Source organism: Arachis hypogaea, chromosome 3 (assembly GCF_003086295.3).
Source record: "Arachis hypogaea cultivar Tifrunner chromosome 3, arahy.Tifrunner.gnm2.J5K5, whole genome shotgun sequence".
Taxonomy (NCBI): domain Eukaryota; kingdom Viridiplantae; phylum Streptophyta; class Magnoliopsida; order Fabales; family Fabaceae; genus Arachis; species Arachis hypogaea.
This window is the reverse complement of record NC_092038.1, coordinates 81479199-81489604: the sequence shown is the minus strand read 5'-3', so window position 1 is coordinate 81489604 and position 10406 is coordinate 81479199. Positions and strand designations below refer to the sequence as shown.

The 10406-nt window shown below is 37.5% G+C and overlaps 1 pseudogene; it reads left to right on the top strand.

The window, feature by feature from the left end:
- Positions 1-4560: 4560 nt before the first annotated feature.
- On the top strand, positions 4561-9612 carry LOC112790670 (AUGMIN subunit 8-like; annotated as a pseudogene).
- Positions 9613-10406: the final 794 nt, after the last annotated feature.

Below are 10406 nucleotides of genomic sequence, written 5' to 3'. Positions count from 1 at the left end.
CCCGGAATTTCTCATTTGCTCTTTGCGAATGACCTCTTGGTATACGCAGAAGCAAGTGTGAAACAGATAGAGACGGTTCAAAGTATTATGAATGAGTTCTGCCAAGCTTCAGGACTGAAAATTTGTGCAGCAAAGATAGTAGTGATTTTCTCTAAAAATTTCAAACAAGAGATGAGAAGGAAAGTCTTGAGTATATGCCAATACCAGGAAAGTAAATTCTTGGGTAGATATCTTGGAGCTCTCATTAAGAATAGCAGAAAGAGCAAGAAAAAATTCAAAAATATTCTAGAAAGGACCCAGTCAAAGCTCAAGGGATGGAAAGCGCAATGTTTATCTTTAGCGGGAAGAATAACGCTTGCTAAATCCGTCCTTAGTCCTCTGGCATATTTTAAAATGCAGCATGATAGAGTCAACAAAAATATATGCCAAGAAATTGAGAAAGCATAAAGAAGATTCGTTTGGGGAAACAGTGATAGCCACAGAAAAATGCAGCATGTGAACTGGGGAACTTTGTGTAAGCCGAAACATCAGGGAGGCTTAGGTTTCAGAAGCTTAAGCTCGATGAATGATGCGTTCTTGTTGAAATTAATCTGGAAGCTGTTAACCGAACCTGAATCTTTATGGTCGAAAGTCTTTCTCAATAAATATGGAAAGAAAATCAATGGAAGATTGGTTTTGACAAATAGAAGGAATGATTCACCCCTTTGGAAAGAGGTATCCAGATTGTAAACTGTAATGAAAGACCAAATTGAATGGATGATTGGAGATGGGAGGATGTCAAATTTTGGCTAGACAATTGGGTCAAGAGTGAAGGAAGACTCATTAATGTGGCTAGCAACACCATACCTGAAGACCTAGTTGAAGCCTATGTGAGAGACTTTATTTATGAAAAAGGTGAATGGAATTTCCAAGTTTTGCAACAATTTCTACCCACAGCCACTATAGAAAAAATTTGATCAATGCCCACACCAAAAGAGAATATTGTCAGAGACAACATAGCTTGGAAACACACTGCTAATGGAGAATTCTCTCTTACATCAGCTTATAAAATTAGAATGCAGCTAGATGGAGCTGGGAAAACAAAATGGAAGATACTGTGAAAATGGAAAGGGCCGGAGAGAACAAAGATTCATATGTGAAAGATAATGCACGGAAGGCTTTTTACAACACAAAGAAAAGCTAAGCTCCTGGGCACTAACCCAAACTGCCACCTCTGTGCAAACTCAGAGGAGACCATTATTCACATGCTTAGAGATTGTCTAAAAGCAGCAAGTATTTGGAACCAACTCTTTAACTCGTGTGATATCCCAGATTTTTCAACCTGCAACTGAATCAATGGATTGATCTAAACCTGAAAAATGAGCTTGAAAAATTTTCTCAATATTCTTGGCTCGATATTTTCTTTGGAAACTTGATGCAAAGAATTGGCAATGGAGAAATAAAGAAGTTCATAGCTCGCCCTTCACAAGACCCCATATGGCGGATAAAATAATCCTTAATCTGGTTCGAATCAATAAAGAAGCGTTCATAAAACAACGACTAGTTCAGCACAAGTCCGTAAAATATCAAAATAATGCAAATTGGAAACCTTCACCTCAAGGATGGGTAAAGCTCAATTCAGATGGCTCGGTGCAAAAAAATGAAAAAGCTGCGGGGTGTGGAGGACTTCTAAGAACTCATAATGGTGAGTGGATTTGTGGATTCGTTGCTAATACTGGAAGTTGCCAAGCAACCCAAGCGGAGCTATGGGATATTTATCATTGTCTTCAAATTGCCTGGGATATGAGTATGCGAAGAATGATGGTAGAGACAGACTCCCTAAAAATATTTGAATGTATTAGCAAAGCCTCTGGTGCACGAAATTGTGATCACTACAACTCAAATAATCCCCGGTGATGAATCCAAAAACTTGGTACTCAATACCATGGCATAAACACAACTTCGCACAACTAACCAGCAAGTGTATTGGGTCGTCCAAGTAATAAACCTTATGCGAGTAAGGGTCGATCCCACAGAGATTGTTGGTATGAAGCAAGCTATGGTCACCTTGTAAATCTTAGTCAGGCAAACTCAAATGGTTATGAATGATGAATAAAACATAAAGATAAAGATAGAGATACTTATGTAATTCATTGGTAGGAATTTCAGATAAGCGTATGAAGATGCTTGGTCCCTTCCGTCTCTCTGCTTTCCTACTGTCTTCATCCAATCCTTCTTACTCCTTTCCATGGCAAGCTGTATGTAGGGTTTCACCGTTGTCAGTGGCTACCTCCCATCCTCTCAGTGAAAATGTTCAACGCACCCTGTCACGGCACGGCTATTCAGCTGTCGGTTCTCGATCATGTCGGAATAGAATCCAGTGATTCTTTTGTGTCTGTCACTAACGCCCCACAATCGCGAGTTTGAAGCTCGTCACAGTCATTCAATCATTGAATCCTACTCAGAATACCACAGACAAGGTTTAGACCTTCCGGATTCTCTTGAATGCCGCCATCAGTTCTAGCTTATACCACGAAGATTCTGATTAAGGGGTCCAAGAGATACCCACTCAATCTAAGGTAGAACGGAGGTGGTTGTCAGGCACACGTTCATAGGTGAGAATGATGATGAGTGTCACGGATCATCACATTCATCAAGTTGAAGAACAAGTGATATCTTGGAACAAGAACAAGTTGAATTGAATAGAAGAACAATAGTAATTGCATTAATACTCGAGGTACAGCAGAGCTCCACACCTTAATCTATGGTGTGTAGAAACTCCACCGTTGAAAATACATAAGAACAAGGTCTAGGCATGGCCGTGAGGCCAGCCTCCCCAAAACATGATCAAAAGATTCAAAGATCTAAAGATTTAAAATACAATAGCAAAAGGTCCTACTTATAGAGAACTAGTAGCCTAAGGTTTACAAAGATGAGTAAATGACATAAAAATCCACTTCCGGGCCCACTTGGTGTGTACTTGGGCTGAGCATTGAAGCATTTTCGTGTAGAGACTTCTCTTGGAGTTAAACGCCAGCTTTTGTGCCAGTTTGGGCGTTTAACTCCCATTCTTGTGCCAGTTCCGGCGTTTAACACCGGGCATTCTTGAGCTGATTTGGAACGCCGATTTGGGCCATCAAATCTCGGGCAAAGTATGGACTATTATACATTACTGGAATGCCCAGGATGTCTACTTTCCAACGCCGTTTAGAGCGCGCCAATTGGGCTTCTGTAGCTCCAGAAAATTCACTTCGAGTGCAGGGAGGTCAGAATCCAACAGCATCTGCAGTCCTTTTTAGTCTCTGAATCAGATTTTTGCTCAGGTCCCTCAATTTCAGCCAGAAAATACCTGAAATCACAGAAAAACACACAAACTCATAGTAAAGTCCAGAAAAGTGAATTTTAACTAAAAACTAATAAAAATATACTAAAATCTAACTAGAACATACTAAAAATATACTAAAAACAATGCCAAAAAGCGTACAAATTATCGCTCATCAGCCTCCCAAAGTTATAGAAATTTTAATGCCCTAGTGAATAAAATTGTTAATCTAAAGGAAAGACCTTGGGAATTGACTTTTAACCATATAAATAGGGAAGCCAACACCTGTTCAGATTAAATGGCAAAAAATGGAGTTAAATATACCGCTGAAGTGCATTTTATAGATAACTCTCCTTCTGACCTCAAATTGTTTTTTTTTTTTTGGTATTGAAACGGGGTTATAAAAACCCAGAAAACAAAAGCCGAAATACAAACTAAACGGAGTAAGGTAGCCCCTATTTCATCATCACTGAGGATACTAACTAGATCTGAAGGAGGTAAATTCCAAAACACAAAATCATCATCTAAATTTAAACTCTTTTTTGCTAGGCAATCAGCACATCTATTGCCTTCTTTATAAATTTGTACAAAACGTATACTCCATTCTTTTCTTTTCCACTCATTTACTTTTCTAATTACAGGATTTGGATGGGAGGCCAATTTCTTTTCTCTATTGAGTCTTTGAACCACCGCAGTAGCATCTACTTCCACGACCACTTTCCTGAAACCCATCGTCCATGCAAGCTCTAATCCTTTACCACTCCCTATAGTTCTGCTGTGAACGCCGTCGCTTCTCCAGTTCGATGCGAAAAACCCGCAATCCACCTTCCTTCATTATTTCTCAGAATACCGCTGCAACCACTTTTGTCTGGGTTCTTCTGTGCAGCCCCATCTGTGTTCAACTTTACCCATCCCTCTGGAAGCGAGTTCCACTTGACATGCTTCTCTATTCTCCTTCCTATGCGACCGACCTTGTAAGACCTCTCCGTGGCTTCTTTAATTTCAGTCATTTATTTGATGATTTCTGTTTGTGAGTTGGGTGGCCTCTTGTAGTTTTGTTCATGAATTTCTCTTGAATTTCTCTTGTAGCTTTTTTTCTGACCTCAAATTGTTATTAGAAGAAGATTGTAAGAGAGTTAGCATAAACATGCAACCCGTTTTTTTTTTTTGGGCTTAGGCCCCAATGAAATACCAAAAAAAAAATTTACTTATAACGGCAATATTCCTTATTCCCTTGCGCACATCTATCCCTCATCTTACATCCTCTAACTCTCCGCAGTCCGCAGTATCCCCATTTTCCCCTGGAATTTGAAATTTTGAATCCTTTCTAATATTTGTTTTCAGTTGATCCCATAAACATAATTACATAACCCACTGCCATCTAATCTAATGTTAATAAAACGTTAAATGCACGTCAGGACAGTTTCCGGGAGTTTCTCTCACCAGTTACTCCAAATGCCGTTCTTGCGTTTATTGAGTGTGAATGTGAATGTGATTGTAAAATTACTTCACAAACATATCCGACTCTCTGTAAAGACGTGGGTTACGTGTTTGTTTGTTTGATTCCTTTTCCTTTTCTTTTCTTACAACTCTGCTGCATCACTTTTTATTTTTTATTTATTTTTTCGGTGGCAGATTTACTGAACAGAAAAGGATCTGCTTTCTGGATAATTCCGTGCCGTTGAATTGTGTTCCGTTGAACGGGAGAAACATGATTGGCAAGGCTGACGAATCTGGTTCACCTTCTTGAAAGACTTAAATCAATGTGGTCTGATTGGGACAGAGTGGATGGATGTATGTGAATCAGAGCAAGGCTCAGGGAAACACAAATCTGTGCAGACCCCGAGAGCAGCTCCCTTTGTTCTGGCAGAAAAGAACAATGCACCCACCACTCGGCGCTCTAGAACAAAACAAGTTAGCTCTCGGTACAAGTCTCCTGTTCCGGCTAACCCAACAGAATTTACATCTCTACATAAGTCGCCCACTCCGGTCGCCACAAGAGAAGTTAGTTCCCGGTATAGGTCACCTTCTCCGGCTCCCCTTTCTCGAAGATTCCCTTCACCAAATCCCACAAGGACAGCATTACCATCATCGTCTTCATCGTCATCATCATTACAAAAGAGAGCTCAATCGTCAGAGAGAAGGAGGCCTTCGACTCCTCCTTCACCGCCGCCACCAAGGCCTTCCACGCCGGTCCGTGACTCCTCCTTAGATGTCAAGTTATCATCCGGAAGGGCGGCGGCAGGTGGCCGTTTGCCAGAAAGTCTATGGCCTTCTACAATGCGGAGCCTCAGCGTTTCTTTCAATTCAGACTCCATTTCCAGTCCTGTTAGCAAGAAGTCAAAGCCAGTAACCTCCCTTCGTCCGACATCAAATGTGGCACACAAGCAGGCTGAAACTCTTCCCTTAATAAGGAAGCCTACACCAGAAAGAAAGAGGAGTCCTCTAAAAGGGAAAGATATCTCTAATCAGTCTGAGAATTCGAAGCCAGTGGAGATTTTGCCTTCTAAATTCATAGATCAGCATCGGTGGCCTAGTAGGATTGGCGGGAAGGTATCTTCTAGTCCCTAAACAGGAGTGTTGATCTTGCTGTTTCTAGAAGTTTCGACACTCCAGCGCCCACAACTGTTTTATCTTCACTGAAGAGATATTCTAGTGATGCTATTACTCTGTTTTCGCGTGTTGGAAGTGGTAATGTAAGTGGTGAGGTGTTAAGGTCACAGAAATCTCTACCTCTTACTCCGTCAGGTAAAGCAGGACCGGGGTTTACTGGAGTCAGATCTCAGTCCTTATCAGTTCCTGGATCACACTCGCATCCTGCGTTGCCTAGTAGGACCTCGGCTTTATCATGTTCGGGGACAAGAGGAATCAGTCCGTCTAGATCAAGACCATCAACTCCTCCTCCTAGAGGGGTTAGTCCATCTCGAATAAGGTCGTCTGGTTCATCCGTTCAATCCAGCAATTCCAATTCAGTGCTTAGCTTCATTGCTGATTTTAGAAAAGGGAACAAGGGTGCAGCCAACGTAGAAGATGCTCACCAATTACGGCTTCTATACAACAGATACTTGCAATGGAGATTTACCAATGCAAGAGCCGAGGCTGCACTTTACATCCAAAATGCAATTGTAGAGGTCTTACCTACTATCTTTAACAAACTTGGTAGCATACTCTTTTTGAAGTAATTCTACTGCTATGGACATGACTGCATACTCTTTTTCATTGGTGCAGAGAACACTGTATGATGTATGGAGAACTACTCTCTCACTGTTGGAGTCTGTTATCAGGAACAGGATTGATCTTCAGCAGCGGAAGCTTGAGCTTAAGCTGAATTCTATTTTGAATGATGAAGTAATGATTTTTTCTTGACAGATGTTGTTGGTTTAACAAATTGAATAAAAAAAATAATTTCAACAAAAAATTCTGCTCTTTTTTTTTTTAATTTACTTTTTTCAACTTGGAGCATATATAAGGTACATGGTTAGAAGAATTTTGGTTTTGGAGGGGGCTAAGATTTTGGTAGTACAATGTTGATGGTTTTCGATTTTCCTTGCTAGAAATGTGAAATGTTATCGTCTTTCGTCTTTCCTTATTTGATTAAGGATAAAGTACTATTTTGGTCTCGAGCACTTGAGCCAAATTCTAATTTGGTCCCTAACATTTTAAATATCCTATTTCTACATATTGAGGACTAATATAGGACGTTTGAAACGTTGGGAACCGAATTAGAATTTGACCCAATTGTTGGGGATCAAAATAATACTTTACACTTTGATTAAATTGAAGTTCCTACATTTTGAGACACACCTTCAAATCTTGGCCTTTTAAAATGACTGAGGCAGATGACCTTCCTTGATGATTGGGCTGTATTTGAAAGAGATCACGGCGACACTTTATCTGGTGCTGTACAAGATTTTAAGGCAAGCACTCTTTGTCTACCGGTAGCTGGAGGAGCAAAGGTATGTATGATGGCATGCTCTTGTTTTCATTTGATTATGAATGACCTCTATGAGGAGATAGGCACCGACTTTATTACTATGGTTTCTGTTTTACAGGTCGATATAGAGCATTTGAAAGCTGCTATCGGTCAAGCTGTTGATGTTATGCAAGCAATGGGATCTACAATCTGCTCATCACTTTTACGGGTGAGTAAATTGTTCCATGAGTTCTATTGGACTGGTACAGATATCAACATCAATGTTCAGATTTCTGACAATATGTTTTATCATCAATTTATGTTCTATTTTGTAGGCCGAATTGCATTTGCTATCTTTATTTTTCTGTTTTTTTCATTGTTCTTTTTATCTTTTATTCTTCCAATTTCCCAATATATAATTTAAAATCTGTAATCAGTATTAAAGGACCTTACTACAAATTTATTTATCTCTGTCCTATAAAATGGTCTAGTCTAGTTGCTGAGACCACGTTATTTTTGTGTGTGATAGGTGGAGGGCATGAATAATTTAATTTCCGAGGTTGCAATTGTAGCAGCCAAGGAGAAAGCTTTGCTTGATGAGTGTGAATTACTACTGGCTTCAGTAGCAGCTATTCAGGTGAGAGTTATGATTCATTGTCATAGAACATGAATTGTGTACAACGAATCTCTCATCGAAGGTTTCGTTGCTCTTCACAACTATTTGTCTCTTTTCTTCATTGGGTGCTTAGCTATTTATCTAAATACCTTTCTTTTTTGTGGATGATTATGGGTTGTTTTTTTGGTTAAGGATAGCGACACTGGGATTATCAAAACTTAAATGTCATTATGTGAAACTGCTTCTGAGCATCAGAATTTTTTCTGGTGTTTTTGTTGAAATTTCGCAAGATATAAATTGAATTTGTGGAAGTTTAGGAGAAAGTACTGCACATATGGTTTAGTGTTGTCAAAATTCAAAATACAATGTTAGTTCTTTTATTCTTTTAAGTAGCTTATATGATATTGCTAGTATATCATTTCATTTCACTCTAAAATCAATGGCTGCACAGTTATCATCTGTAACATAATATCTTACTACAACAATACAAATCCTTGTTTCATTAGGTGTGGTCGGCTACATGGATCAAATGATGTCATTGAGCTCTATAATGTATCATATCTATAAAGAGATCGTTTACATGTAAATCTTGTTTGACCACTTCATGAATGGTCTTCCTAGGTTTTTCTTTGCCTTTCACCTCTTATTCATCTTCCATTTCATCCACCTTTCTAACTGAGTGTTCTATCGGTCTTTTTTCTCATATGTCAAAACCACCTGAGACGCGATTCTACCATCTTTTTCATAATACGTGCTACTCCAAAACTCTCTCTCTCTCTCTCTCTCTCTCTCTCTCTCTCTCTCGTATATCTTCGTTATTTATTCTATCCAATCGCGTATGACCACTCATCTATCTCAACATCTTTATCTCTACTACACTTATGCTCGTGCTCCTCTTTGGCTGTTCAACATTTTGTCCGGCCTTGGGACCGGTTATGTACTGCAGATGTAGGATAGGCGGAGTTAACATAATATCTTACTATGGAAACATTATTCCTATAGATTATAAACCTTTTTTTTTCATGATGTTTAGTTGAAAATTCACAGAAGCGTGATGTGTTCTTCAAGTTTGACTCCAAATGTTTGCTGTTAAGAATTTGTTATGGTTCCCATTTGACATTTGACATTGGATAAAGTTTATAAGGATAATAAAGTGCATACAGAAGCTGGTTATTCTATATTCATTTCTGTTTTGGAATCTTATGTAATATCTTATTAGTTTCGTATTGAGCAAATGGGTACTAGATTATGATACTTAAGAGATACACATCTTTGCGTTCTTTGAACCACATTTATCACACTTAAGGAAATATACATCTTTACCGTTCTTAGTTTTCAATTGACTGTTAATGATGCTTGCGCCACAACGATCATTGTACATATGTTTGTTTCTAATTATTTTTGGCAAAAGCAGGTAGAAGAAAGTAGTGTCCGAACGCATCTCATGCAGATCAAGCCAGCTTTGGGGATGAGCAAATAGCGGATTTCGAAAGCAAGTGGTCCATTTCAGAACTTTAAACTCAGCAAAACTACTAAGCTAACTTGTTTCTTGAGGTTTCAGACAAAAGCATTTTAATGTCTTCCAGGTTCTTCGCCGTTGTAAATTTTCAAATATTCCTTTTTTTTTAAAAAAGAAAATTTATTTTCTATCCCACCTAATTATATTGGAATTGATATTGTTTGATTACATATTATTGCTTCTTCTTCCTAAATACTAGTGGGTGGGAGCTTCCTCTTGTAATTTTTATTAAAAAAAGGAAATGTAAAAAAAATATTGATACACGTCCGATTTTTCATTTTGCTTATGTTGCAAGTGGAGAATAAGTAGATAACTCCAAAGTAATCAGTGAGAAGTGAGAACCGTACTTGAAAGGGGAAAGGATTTGTTAGTCTCATGAGTGTTGGGGACACTTTTTTTTTTAAATTTTTTAAGAGTAATAAAACAAGTATATGTTAAAAAAAAAATTTTGTGGACTTGTTTTTAACATGATTTTGAAAACAATCGGCCTCTCGATCTAGGTGAATTCCTAATTAGCATAGTTGTCAGAATCGAATTAGTGATCAAATCGATCAAATTATTAGATTACTGGATCACTGTGGTGGGTCACAGGTTGAATCGATTAACTCGATCTCACGTAAATAAAAAATATAAAATAGTCAAAAATTTAAAATTAAAATAATTTTTAAAATTTATTTTAGTAATTGTATAAAATTTAATAAAATAAATATATAAAATTATAATAAAATAAAAATGTTAATAATAAAATGAAAAAATACAATATTATTATTAAAAAAACAAAATTAATATTTCATATAAGTCAAGTTTAACTTAATTAAATTATATATAATTACAATATAATTTGAATTTTTATATAACGTATATTTTATATGTACAAATATATATATATATATATATATATATATATATATATATATATATATCATAATTTTTTTTAAGTTGCATTAAGTTTCAATATATAATATTATAAACACAATGTGTAGCAAAGAAACAATTAGCTTAGTAGAAGAGAGGCAAGCTAATTAAATTCATGTGGAAGGTACGAATCCTTGATGAC